Below are 14,139 nucleotides of genomic sequence, written 5' to 3' on the forward strand. Positions count from 1 at the left end.
CATAGCAATCAGAAAAGATGGTACCCATTTTATCTGTGTAGATAAACTGTTTCTTTATTTTTCTCTAAATATTTCTTTTGAATGCTGTGATTTACTTTGGTGGGACGACTATTGGTGTTGTAAGACTTGGTTATGTTCTGCTTCTGTTTCTACATCTGTGCTGACGGGCCTGAGCCTACAGCTGATAGAAAATCAATTTAAGGCTCTAACCGTTCCATAGATGTGCCCCTCATCACCTAATTGCTCAGTTCACCTCAATTAAAGAAAACAAACCACATGCTCACACATGCAGGGTGTTTATGTATGCACACACTACAGCTGTGCTTTTATTGCTGCTCTGTCACAAGACAGATTAGATTGAAAATTAGGAAAATGATTGAACAGAAATGATTTCCTTCCTTCCACCCTTCTCATTTTGTTTTCTTCCCCATTATTCTCTTCCCTTCCCTTCCTAATTTCCCACTATTTAAAGTTGTATACTTCCTTCTATAATGTCCTTTTCTTCCTCACCTGCCTTCATTCCCTAAACTCTACTTTTATCATATCCCTCTTTCTTTCCTTCTTTTTGTGCTTTTACTTCCTTTCTTATTTGTTTTTGTTTCCCTCCTTGTTACTCTTATGCCTTTCTTTGTGTCCCATCTTTCTTTTCTTCCTTGTTCTTAGCAAAGACGTCTGCGACATCAATAGTAACTCAGTTGTTAGTTTCTAATTTTGTGATAAAGGGATTGGTCAAAACTGACTTAAAGACATAAGATCTCTGGACTGTTGCCTTTGTAAGTTTTTAATTCTTAAAGATGTGCAGGAACCCTGGATAAATGTATTAAAGTGTTGAGGTGCTGATCTAATCTGTTGCTTGTTGCACAGTTAAGACATGGCCTTGATGGTTTGTTTTCTCTATCTCTACTTGAAACCTGTGTGTACGAGTTTCTTGTTGGTGCTTGAGTGACAAAAGTAGCAGTTTCCTTTTTAAAAATTTGAAATATTCATTACTTCACGCTGCTTAATGGCTTTCCACTACAGTGGTATTTAGAGATTTGCTTTTAGCAGCTCGTGTTACATTAAATTATCTGCTTTTTAAAGGAAATGCCATATTCATGATGCTGTCTCTCAGATGAAGAGTATTCTTTGGACTGTTGTGGTAAAATTAAATTTATTCAGGCAGAAATTGCACATTTGCTTTATATTTCATGGATGTTAGTTTGGAAAGAGTGAAAAACCCTCCACAACACAGCCGGCACAAACAAAAAAACATAGCCTAAGGAAAGCTGTTTTGATCTCTAAGGAACACTGATTTGTAATGGTGACAATATGTTCTTGCAAGAAAGTTTGCCTTGAGAAACTTTAGTTTTTACTAAAAAACTGATCAATCATTTTGCTTGTATCACTTTTGCATTTTACCACTTCAAACTCACTTGTTGTTCCTATAAAACTAATAAAGTGAGGATATATCTCCCCTCAATACACCAACCTGGAAAACCTTACAAATAACAAGCTTCACACTCATTTTTTTCTTCTAACTTTGCTGTTTCATTACAGTTGAACAAGGATTTGTTTCATTGAAGTCTGACTGGCTTTTACCTTCAGGAGTATCTTTGAAGTTGTTGTGCAACAATTTTGTTTCCTTTTTGCCTTGAATATCGAACATATTCATTACTGCTGGGGGAAAAGTCAAGTGACAATCATGTTGCTTTCTCAGTTTTTATGTCCTACATGTTTGCTTTTATCAATAGTTTATTCTGTGGTTATAAAATCTGCTGGGTTTAGTGGTTTTAAACTTGGATTAACTGAACGGTTTCTCTCTAATTTATGAACTTTGCTCAATTTCCTCTCTTTGATTTGGGTAAAAATGATTAAATTAATGAATCACACAACCTTTAAAAATATGTTCATAAATTAATTTGAATAATAGCTTTTCCCAGTTCGAGTGGAGATTCACAAGAGTGGAGATTTGTGTTTCACAAAGTTTAAAATGTATTTGTCCAATTAGGGCTCTTAGCATTAATAAAAAAATTTTTTAGATTCAATGGGTCTTCCACAAACATTTGCAAAATGTCTGCTCTCTGATTCAGGCGCATTTCTGCAATAATTAGCCATGAAATTGGAAAACTTCTAGCAATTTTACACTTAATTTACCATAATTTAAATTAAAGAAAAAATATATATAACAGTGAACTTGTCCAACGCTATTGGTTCATTTTGTTTTTGGTAAATCTTTTTTTTTTTTAATTGATCACACAATTGAAAAAAAAAAGTTTAACTGAGGCTTTTGTCACTAATTAAGTGCTAATGTGCATTTGCTAAATTTACACTCTGCTATTCTGACAAATGTATTACATTTATAAAAAAATTATATTAATAAAAAAAGTTTTTATATTATTATTAACTAAATAAACTAAAGTAATAAAAATAATAAAAGTTAATTGTATCACTTTTTTTAAAATCAAACAACTTCAACTGGAACAGGTGGCAAATGGCTGCAAATGCATACAAAACACGTGAGAGAAGTCAATTGAAATTCAAATTTAAATATGGCCAGTGGATAATTTTTTGAGTCTTAAAATGTGTGTGTATATATATACATATATGTAAAATTATCCACAATTTAAAAATAAAAAGACTTTGGCATTATTTAAATTTGAATTTTGGATGATTTCAGAAATTCACTGTGGCTTTTGAGGGCATTTGCCAAGTTCCTTTCTTTTGTTTCAGGTAATTTAGTTTCACTCTGGCTCACAGTTTAAAAGTGTATTCCTCTACAAAAAGGGTCTTTGACATTTATCAAAGTTAAACTTAAGTTCTAGCTCCAAACGTAAAAAAAAAAAAAAAAATTATTGTAAAGCTATATAAAATTTTCATAAAAATAATTTTACCACATTTTACGGTGGGAGTTTTAAATATATCTCTTATAGGGTAAGATTTTTACTCTGTTGTTTGAACTCATACAGTATTTAACCAGTAGTTTATATTGCCTGTTGTAATACACTGTCAACAACCAGCCGACAGTAGTTATTGCACAAACAATGAGTTATTTATGTGCATAAATTATTTCACACCCGAGTTTGAGAATACAGTTTGTCAGAGAGATATGGCAAAGAAGAATAAAAACTGTTCACCTGTTTATTTGCAAAGTTTTTTGTCTTTACCCTCATTTGTTGTTTACACTTCATTTTTCTCCCTTCAGTCTGTGATAAAAAAGAACTGGTCCAAAACTTATCTGCAGGTTGAAAGGCATCTTTCTAATCTGACCTACCTTTGCTCTTTAAGGGAAGCAGTTTATAAAGAACGGAATACAAGCGAAGAACGAGGAGCATCTGTGCAGCAGTCCTGAAGCTTTTAGTGCGTCTCCTTTTGATTCCAAATCAATACAGTTTTTTCCAGCCCAGACGCTCTGTAGCACTGACTATTACTCTGGGCCATTGCGTTTAGTATATTTGCTCATCGCGAGACGCACTTCGCTGTTTGTTTTGTGTAAGTGAAAGATCAGGAGCTCTCTGCGAGGAGCTCCTGTTGGTGTTTGCGTCAATTTTAATGCCTCGGAGCATCTTAATGTGTCTAAAGAGTGCTCTGTCAGGGAAAAGAAGCCAAGCGGAGAAAACGAATGTCCAGCGAGTTAGAAATGCGGCTCTAAAGTTTACTCAGAACGTGATTTAGAGATTGGGCTTTAAGTCAAGCCAATTACTTCATCACAGCTCTCCCAGTCAGGGTTAAGTGGACTATCGGAGAAAAGCGCAGGGCGTAAATCACGTCCTGCCGCTAGACGCAAAGTGGTGTTGATGACAGTCATGGTGTTTGGTTGAGAATAATGGAAAAAATAAGTGCAGAGAGTTGCTTCTCAAATGTAGTTACACAGGCATAATCCCCTTCCTCTCGATCAGCTGTAAAGCAAAGATGGCCGTGACATCGATAGTAACTCAGTTATTAGTTTTTAATTTTCGCCCACGCGCCGCCTCGCCTTGCCCTGTCTGCATTCAGCTGAGTCGGGCTTTGCCAAGGCCACAGCAGATTTCCAGCGTGAGCGTTTGGAAAGATTTGTGATGGTAAGCAACTATCACCAGGATGTCCTGGATTCTTCAAAGCACGTTATTATTTCATTATTTTGAGCCTCATACTGGGTTCAATTACCGGGTCTGCTTTCATCAGCAAGGACAAGTCAGCAGTTCAGGCTTCATTAAAGACGGGAAGTGCTTTATATTTCTTTTTGAATCTAGTCTGTCAGAATCAGATGTGTGAGAAAAATGCGTGCAGAAAGGGTAAACTGGATTAAAATCCTGTTCAGATGCTAAACATTCATGTAGCATTTATGCCGTAAAATCTCTCCTCTGTGAAGTGGATTAACACTTGTATTTGCTCAACAGTTGCAAATTGTGGTAACCTCCCACAGATGAGTAATCACTTCACATGACTCAGTTCTCCTCCACTTTATGCGTTCCTCTTTACCTTTCAGTTTATATGTTATATAAAATAACTTTTGAAGCTTTGTTCAAACTGTTACTGCTTCATTAACCGATTATCTCACAGTTTTTACTTGCAATCTGAAGACATCAAACACATTTTATAAAAATTGTGAGACTGGCTCTGCATGTCCTTCGTTTTTTCGCCTAATGCATTTGCTAAAGTACTTGGGGTTAGAGAAAGGTTTAATTGAGTATCAGAAGGTGAGCAGCTGCTGACACCACTCATATTCACAAGCTCCAACCAGATGCAAATTGTGCTTGAATTAAAAAATGCTTTCTGTCTTTTACATGACCCTGATGGCTATTACTGCCACTTACAACTGATGTGTCTTGAAAAGGCCTTTTTTTTCTCTTACTATGTTCTCCATTAAACATCTCATCAGTAATACAAAGGATTTTTGACCTGGAAGGTTATTTAATTCAGGGATTCTTTTTCTCTGCATTAATTTGAGGTCTGAAGTTGTTCTGAGGCCCTGAGTTTGACATTTACTCAGAATCAGGCAGGCTATTTTTATTTAATACTAAACTGTATTCAGTAAGTACATAAAATGCAAATGTTATGTACTTGCATAACGTTACATATTTGCATAACAAAGTGTGACAAACTTTTCATACTTTGTCAATTTACGACCAACAACTGCTACGGATTCTGGTGGGATTTTGAGTGATAGACCAATGCAAAGTAGCACATATTTGTGAAATTGAAGGAAAAGGATTTATGGTTGTCATACTTTACAAATTATCTTATAAATGCAGCATGCATTTGTATTCAGCCCTTCTACTTATTGCAGAGCCACGATCTAGAGAGGGGATTTTTTTTTTTTTGCTCATTAGCCTTCATAAAATAGCTCAAACTCTGTCAGATGGTTTGGGAGATGCCTGTGAGGATTCAACTTTAAATCGGGCCACAGATTGTCAAATGGATATGGGTTTAGACTGTAATGTTGGCCATTCTAACACATGTATAAACATTTTATTGTAGCTGTGGCTTGATTCTTGGGGTTGCTGTTTTGCAGGAAGGTGAACTTCCACTTCAATCTCTAATCTTTTGCAGCCTCTAATAGATTTTCTTCCAGGATTTCCCTTTGTTTAGCTCCATTCATCAGTCCATCAACTCCAACCAGGTGCTCCATCCTTACAAAAAAAAAAACCCTCACAAAAACAGAAAAAAACAAAAAACCTGCATCCACAAACAAAGATTCCGCCACATTTTACTGCAGGGATAGTGGTTGCTTTCAGTTTTCCACCATGTTTATTGTTACATTAAATTCAAAAGTATCAAATTACAGCATTTTATGCAGCTATATCATCATGGCAATGTTTATTTAATGTTTTGCTAAAATAGTTTTTATAAAGCTCTTATTATTTATGGTGTTTTATAGTATTACAGTTATGATTTCTTTAGATGTAAAAGCAATAGATTTTTGTCTGAAAACATTACCATTAGCAGAAAAAGTCAATTTTAAATTTTTTATTGAGCATATATAGTTAAATAGGTTGAGTTACATGTATTTTTATATAGATTCTACATAAAAAAACTTGTTTTCAATCTGCAGGGAAAGCTAAACTGACCGTCAGCTCTGTAACTGTGAGTGGTGAAGAGAACATCAGTATTTGCCCCAGTCTAATACGATGATCATGGTTCATCACTATATTTGCATGGCTAATTACCAACAGCTTTACAAGTTCAAATAACTGATATCATTAATGAGCCGCATAGACAGGCAAACTCCACTATAAAGTCTTGTTGCGTGTTTTATTACAATGATTGGTCATACCCAACAGGCTGGTTTGGCTATTTATAAGCTCACCTCAGGACTGATGTTAACAGCATGTTGATCAAAGACAGTGGTGACTGTGTTGCCACTTAAGAGTCAGCTCTGGGCTCTATATAAATCATCAGCACAGTATAATAATAGGAAAAGCCTCTTGATTAGACAAGCTCTTAGCAGAAAGCGTGAAATTGATGACAAGCTAACGAGTAATCCATTGCCATTCAAACAAAGAACAATCTGTTTAAATTGGGCATGAAAATTATTCCATTCCAACAACCGGACGTTGAGCACATACAATGCTGTAAAATGTCATTCAGAACAAATGGATGATGTTTTCTTGTAGAAATTACTGCTGCCCTTTAGCTTTGTGTTTAATTCGTCAGAGCTTCTTGTAAATGATTGCTTGTTAGAATGAAGCCTAACCCAGAAGATATGATCGTAATTGGAATATTGTAGTTTGAGGATTATAACTTATAAACGATGAAGGGGTCAGATGTATTTGAAGGTAGTTTTGTTTTTTGGTGCACCAATCAGTTTAAATTGGTGTTAAATTATTAGACATTTAACAGCTAAAGTGTTAATTTTTCTGGATCCTTAAGTCAAAGAAGAAATATTGCCTCACGGCTTAGCAGATATGCCTATTAATGTTGTCTTTAATCTAAACTCTTTGCTGTAATGATATCAAACTTTTTCTCTGTTTGAATGATTAACTGATTTTGTGTTCATGCAGATTTCTAGGTTGTTTTTTTTAAGTCCAGAGAACTGTGAGTGTATGAACTTTTCCCATAATTCAAACTAATGTGTACAAGTGTTTATGAACGAATGCTTATTTTAGGAATCGCTTTAGTTCCCCATAATTGGACAGGCCTTTCATCTCCCACTCCTGCTGCTTTTCAATGTTTTCTCATCCAAACAGATCAAAGGCACCACTTTACAGATTAAAAAGAAGAAAAATGTGTGTATGTGTGGCTACATCCATGCATGTCATCACTAAAACTGTGCCTTGGCTGATATCAGCTCTTTCTTTTCTACGTTTATCATGTTTTATCTGATCGTCTGAATCATCATCTCAGAAAGCAGCTGAAGCTATAACAAATCTGAAACTTGCAATCACTAGTTATAAGAAAATCCAATTTTACCCCCTGTCTCTGCCTTTTTTTATACAGATTGTGAAAACATATACTTTAAATTAGACTATTGGATAACATTTCTCATTTTAAAGTGAGTCTATATGTTTTCCCAACAACAGAGATGTCAGATTGTTTTCTTACACCTTCTGGATTCAACATTGCTTTGTTTGTAATTAGGAATAGGCTTTCGTTTTTCAATATTTAAGTAATTGAATAGAAGTACTAAAGATTGTGTGGATGATGAAGCCAAAAAATAGACTACTAAGTTATTAAGAGAAAAACTGACAACAGTATTTATAACGATAGAAAAATGGTTTCTAATAGTTTTTACAAAACAACTAATGGTATGAAACACTTAATTCAACAAATTAAGTGAAATTAACTGAGAACTTTGATTTAAGGATAAAATTCAGTTGGTAAAAATATAGTAAAATTGTACTGTATCTTCTGTGGTTCTTAATTCAAATTTATCTAGGGCATTTGAATAGAAGTTTTTGAAAACTTTTCCATCGACACTTTTCCTCTCATTGATAATGCTCCTTGTGTATGCTGTCCTATTTTTTGCTTTTACAACACAATTACAGCTGCTTCTCTCTCTTCCTTGTCTCCTTATTGCCATGCTCTCCTCAGATTCTTTATTCTTTTCTCCTATTGAAGCGTATGGTGAAGGCTACTGTGCTTTAATGCTCTGTCCTCCTGAATTAAAAACGCTTTTCTTTTACTGAAGTTTGAAGGCTAACTTTCTTCAACCCTCATCGGGTCCACTTTGTGAGCCAACCTAGATCTAGACTCATCACTGGATTAAAGCAGAGAATTGTTAGGAGGCATTCCATCTTATGAGCCACTTGAGCTTAACATGCAACTAGGAGAAGCTGCTGTTTAAAATGAATTTGAATTGTGCTTAAAGATGCATTAATTTGAACAGGAATTATGTTCGCTTCCTAATGTCATCACATTACATCATTACAATGCTTTTTATCACATTGTGATCTTTGCTGTTTATTACACATACAGTACCTTGTGTGCAGATTTTTTTTTTTTACCCCTCCAGGGGTCTTTTGTGGGCTCTAGTGTCCCTTATATGATAGTAGGCTGACAGGAAACGGGGAAGGAGAGGGGGGAAGACATGCGGCAAATGTCGTCGGGTCCGAGAGTCGAACCCACGACGGCCGCGTCGAGGACTCAAGGCCTCCAAATACGGGTCGCGCTAACCGCTACGCCACCACGGCACGCCCATTGTGTGCAGATTTAAGTACTATATGCAGCTATGGATTTGATAAATAGCTGACTGTTTTTCCATGGACTCCTGATAGGAATGTGCTTCTAACAACACTGCCAGAAGGTGGCAGTATTTCACCAAGTAGTTACCTACTAGCCCAGGTACAGTTTGGTGAAGCTGTACTTAGCTTAGCATAAGAGCTACCAGAAGGAGGGGGGGGGGTAGTTTTTCTGCAGATTTATTGTTTCTTCACTTCTTCCTCACTTCATCTGCATCTTTTTAAATAAAAAGTCATAAACTATCCTCTTGAATAGGCCTGTCGCGATAAACAATTAATCGCACAATAAATTAAAACTATCGACCTCATTTTAATTATCGGCTTTATTGTTTCTCCTGGCCTTTTTTTCTTTCTGTTAATGACACTGAATGAAAAAAGGCTCAACTCCGGTGCTCTCCACTGACTCCTCTCTTCCTCATTTTTAGTGTAAAGCCCAGCGCACACTACACGATCTTAGAGTTGTCGGCCGATTGTCGGCCCATTTTCAAAACCTGAGAGCCCACATATTAGCCGACAGAAATCCTAGGTATAACTGTTCGATCGGGTTCGATCCTGCTGGGCACAAAATAATGGCTACAAGTCCAGTTAACTAATTTTAAAACCAGGCATTAATCAATGCTTTACTACAATCTACCTGCAATGCATGTGGCTAGTGTCAGCGTAAAGTCCTGCCTGAATGAAAATCATTATAACCTATTTATGTCACGTTAATGAAGAACAGCTGAAAAGTTACCGGGTTTATCAACTGCGGTAGCAATTTCGCTCCCCTTGTCATTTCTATATTCTTTGCACGAAATGTTGAATAAACATTAATGTTGTTTCCACATATCATCTCCAATGACCGCTGGACTTTGGGTTGCGCTGTGTCAGCTGTTAGGGATTCCCCTCCATGCTTTCCCCTCTGAAAGCACGGAGGGGAATCCACGCTTTCTGATTGGCTACCTGTCATATTCAATGGGCTGCGTTAACGCTCCCAGTCGGGAAAACCCCCGATTTAGATCGGAGCGATAATCTACCGTAACACACCACACACTACAGGACAATCGGTTATGAAATCGCAAGCGACAATCTTAGAACGGCCAAGGTTCTAAGATTGTCATAAGGGAAAAATCGTGTAGTGTGAACTATTGCATGTGCCCATCGTTTCTATTTAAATCTAATTATTACTGAAGGGCAATATAAAATACAGACTTCATTTTCTGCACTCTTTTGGTTGAATGCAGTATTTATTTCCACTTTGGCTTTATGTTGTTTAGTTTTTATTCTAGTAAATTTTTTGTTAATGGAGACTGAGAATCCATTTTATTTTTGATTGTTTTGTTTCTTTTGTTCTTCAGTTCCAGAGTTAAGCATTCTTTTGAAAATAAAGTGCATCTATCTTTGGCAGGAAATCGCATGCATTGTTGCGTCATTTCCATTAAATCAGTGTAAAAAGGTCTTCAAACAATATCATTGTTTATCGTAATAATTGTTTAGATAATTAATCGCCCAGCAAAATTTGTTATCGTGACAGGCCTACTCTTGACGAGAAGCTAAACATCCCACTAGAAGCTTTACTAGTCCTGTTTAAGAATAGGAAGGTCTTAAAACTAGCATCTGATTGTAAAATGGTAAAGAATACCTTTTCTCCACTTACCTACAGAAGCTTTCTCCTTAACCCTTAAAAAAAAGGTTAGTCACAGCTCAAAGGAGATGCCATAAACCAATTTCCCACTAACAGAAATGCTTCATATTAAGGCTGCCTTGGCTTTATATATCTTGTAGGATTATTTAGTGTAGCATAAACTATTCTTGAAACTTCTTATACAGGCCTGATAAATTCAGAAACCGGCTGTTTAGCAACTGCCCCTTGTGTTTCTATGACAATAAATATTTCTGAGGATTTGTTATAGCCTTCCCTTCAGGAGACGAAAATACACCTTAGTATGACGTTACAGTCGGAAGCCGAAGCTTAGTCACAGTTGCATCTTTGCCATGAGCAACTGTCACATTGAGTCATTCTTAATCAAAACAAAATTGTGCCAAAGTGTTTTAATTTCATCACCTTGAAGTTCTTTCAATCCCATCCATTGCCTGTTTCATTCAGAAGCTTAAGTGATTTCTTCTATACTGTCTTCTGTGCCTTTTTGTCTTTTGAGATAATAAATACATATGAGCATTCCGCAGAGGGAAAGTGAGCGGAAACTCGTGTTATTGTGTTTATTGATGGAGCGTTAATAATGTTGATGCTTGCTGTATTGCATTGAATGTACAAAAAATGTTTGATTAAAATAGACTGGAGAGCATAAAATCACTTGAAAGAGTTGCTGACATTTCATGTTTCAATAATTTTACACTGATTGTAGTTATTAATAAAGGTCACCTCATTAATCAGGCTTTACAAAGAGGAGTCATGTTTTGCAAGCCAACACACTAAATGTCCTAAGTGAACAGACTTTGGCTTTTAAAAGGCCTGGAAATGAGGATAATCTGCACAACTCTGAGCTTGTGTGTTGATAAGATGTTTGTTCCCTTCTTTTCGGAGATAGACCAAGGTTACTGACGAAAGTGATGACTAATAGTACCAAGTGTGGATGTACGCTGATTAGGCACAACGACATGACCGCACAGATGATGTGAATAGCACAGATTATTTCTTCATGACTTTGGTTAGATATATTGAGGAGCAAATTAAGGTTTTGTCTTTTAAAATAAAAATAAAAAAATAGGCAAGCAACACATATTTTGTTGAGTAAGATGAGGGTTTAAGTATGATGTGCACATAATTAGATCATATCTCCAAAACTGCTCAATGTCAAGGTGTTCCCACTCTGCTGTGGTCACATATTAAGAGGCCCAAGCAACAGACAATGGTCGAATTAGAATGGGGGAAATTAAGGGCTAGGACATGTGAATACATTAGGATATATGCATTGCCTTTTATTGCATACATGCCTGCATATCTGCAGATAAATCAAAACCCTGATGGTGACACCTGTAAGGGCATATTGACATCTGAACTGGACCTAAAAGGGGTGGAAGATGGCGGCAAGATCTCTTAGGTGAAGTTGTTGGTAAGAGTAGCACGAGAGGCTGTTTGATGCTTTGGACAATGTTCTGCGGGGAAACCTGGGACTTCCCATCCACCTTGTTCTACTGTTTATTGGAGAGATATTTATCTTGGTTTAACTAATGATTAGAATGTGACTTTGTGCACATATAATGATTGGACATTGTGTTATATGAGACGTCATATACAGTACATGTAAGGTCTTTAACTAAGCTGAGTTTTAGGCAGTTTAGTTGTAGCATTTTAGTTGCAGAGGCAAAGAAATTTGTTATATTTGACATTTCCCTTTCTTCCTTATTACTCTGGAGCAACAGGATTTTCTGAGAACAGTTGTATTTTAGGTGAAATTGTTCCTTGGGTCTCAACTCCGAATGAGACCATCTGGCATTCAGTAATTTTGAGACGTCCCCAAAGTAAAAGATTGTCGCACATCTCTATGTGGAACGGGAACTTGATTAACATGTTTATTTGCCTTGCTCTCAGGCTTCAAAGGCACATACTTACATAACATGTTTGCCTCCTTCTGTGCTGTTGTAGCCTCTGCTGGCCTGTCTCAGTCTCTGTTCTTTAACCACCGGTGTCGTACAGAGGCCCAGACCAACATGAGCTGTGTTCCTTTTTCCCCTCTTTATCTTTTCATTTTCCTCCCACTACTCCTGTCTCTAATCCACAGCAGTGGAAGCAGCTGTTGTTTGTTCATTAACTTTTTCAAAAAGGCACATGCACATCCTACAGCCCTAAAGTGGAGCACTTGTGCCAATCATTCCAGATCTCACACATTTATCCACACATACTCTTATGTATTCACAACTATTCCCCTGTGAACACACGTTTCATCATCACGCTTTTTGTTTGTCTCCTCATCTAATTATAGTAATTGACTTTTCTGAATGCTAAAGAATCTTGATATGTTGCACAATGCTGGTTTTGAGAGCATGCCTCCATTTGATCAGTCAAAAAGTCTGGGGTTAGAGAAAACGAGCCGGCAGATCACACTGGAGGATGTGTGTATCTTGGCACATTCTCAAACCGATTTCCCTCTGAGAGAATCAAACCAAAAAAAAAGGATGTCAGTCTTTTTAGGCCACACACAGTCTTTCTGATCTTTAGATCTCCCTCCCCACCAACCTCTGGCCCCTCTGCCTTTGCATGTCATACATGTGACTGAAAGCAGAATGCATGTTGCCCTAGTTTCCTCAGTGAGGTTGTCTTCCTCTCTTGCCAGCAGATAACAAATTGATTTTCCTTTTTCTATTCCAGGCTGTTTATTTGTTGTTTATAATCATTTTAGGGGTGGATCTGAAAAAAACTTTTTTCTGTTGACTGATGAAAATGGTCGAGTGAGTTCTTGGGGCAACTTTGTAATTTGGGGATATGATTCATGTAACATCAGTTGTGTTTTTTGAACTAAAGACAGGAAGCAATTTCTCTATAATTGGTCCTGTCAAACATTATGTAACCCCCAGAGTTATAATATGTACTTGAACAAGATTTAAAGACCCATTTTATACTCTGCTCTTGAACAAATATGGCATCTGCTGATAGTGCAAGTTTTGTTGTGAATTTTCTGCACTATTTCACATACAGTCAACATATTAATCTATCACAGTCATGCCATGTTTTTATGCTACCCTTTCCAAATTTTTATATCACGGTATAATATATTCTTTTCCAAGTTTTCCATTGAGCCCCACCTATTTGTAGTTCAGTATTTGTAGTTTAATATCTTAATGAATTTCTCTGTGGAATTTAACTCCAAATAATTTACAGATAATTTGCCCATTCACTGTTTTTTTTCTTTAAGTTTTTTCATAGGTTGTATCTTAAATATTTGAAACAAAATACCATACTCCATAACCCATCACACATTATAAATTGATTGTGTGTATATAATGTATCTCGTATAATCAGTTTGCTGTGTGTGGTATTGTTAGCTGTCAGGGTGAAAGCTAAAGGCTCTCTTCATAGGTGAGGGTAATTTGCATGTAAATAACAATTTCCTAAAAGACCTTCTGTAATGAAAAAGAGATGAAGAATGGAGTCGGTGATCTCACTACACACTCTGACATCAGCTGCATAGAAAACAGGTCCAACAGAAAGGCTTTCTTAGAGAAGTAGGACTAAAAATGTAAAAATATTAGCTCATTAAAATCAGTTTTATGTCTTAAATTGCTGTAAATGACTAACATTTTCAACAAACTACAGGAATTATTGCATAAGAGATGCATTTATATCATTACTGGTGAATTATTTACATGAATATAGTCTTAAAGCGATTTGAGCCTGCATACTGACCCATCCTGTGTTGACTGGGACACGGTTTGTCCTAGACTGAGCCAGCAACCACAGTAACAAGGGGCATGAAATTTTATTGCATTGTCTCCTGTCCCATTGCTAAATGATAAACTGTGTGCTGACTGAGTGTCTGTGTGGAATGTCATTGGAAAGAATGAT

The 14,139-nt window shown here is 36.5% G+C and overlaps 1 protein-coding gene across 8 annotated transcripts in view; it reads left to right on the top strand.

Annotated features, from left to right (window-relative positions):
- The window catches only part of utrn (utrophin), a 180,002-nt gene that overhangs the window by 77,925 nt on the left and 87,938 nt on the right, over positions 1 to 14,139 (top strand). The gene's annotated exons all lie outside the window — the stretch shown is intronic.

This window comes from Xiphophorus maculatus, chromosome 15, assembly GCF_002775205.1.
Source record: "Xiphophorus maculatus strain JP 163 A chromosome 15, X_maculatus-5.0-male, whole genome shotgun sequence".
In the NCBI taxonomy this organism is placed as follows: domain Eukaryota; kingdom Metazoa; phylum Chordata; class Actinopteri; order Cyprinodontiformes; family Poeciliidae; genus Xiphophorus; species Xiphophorus maculatus.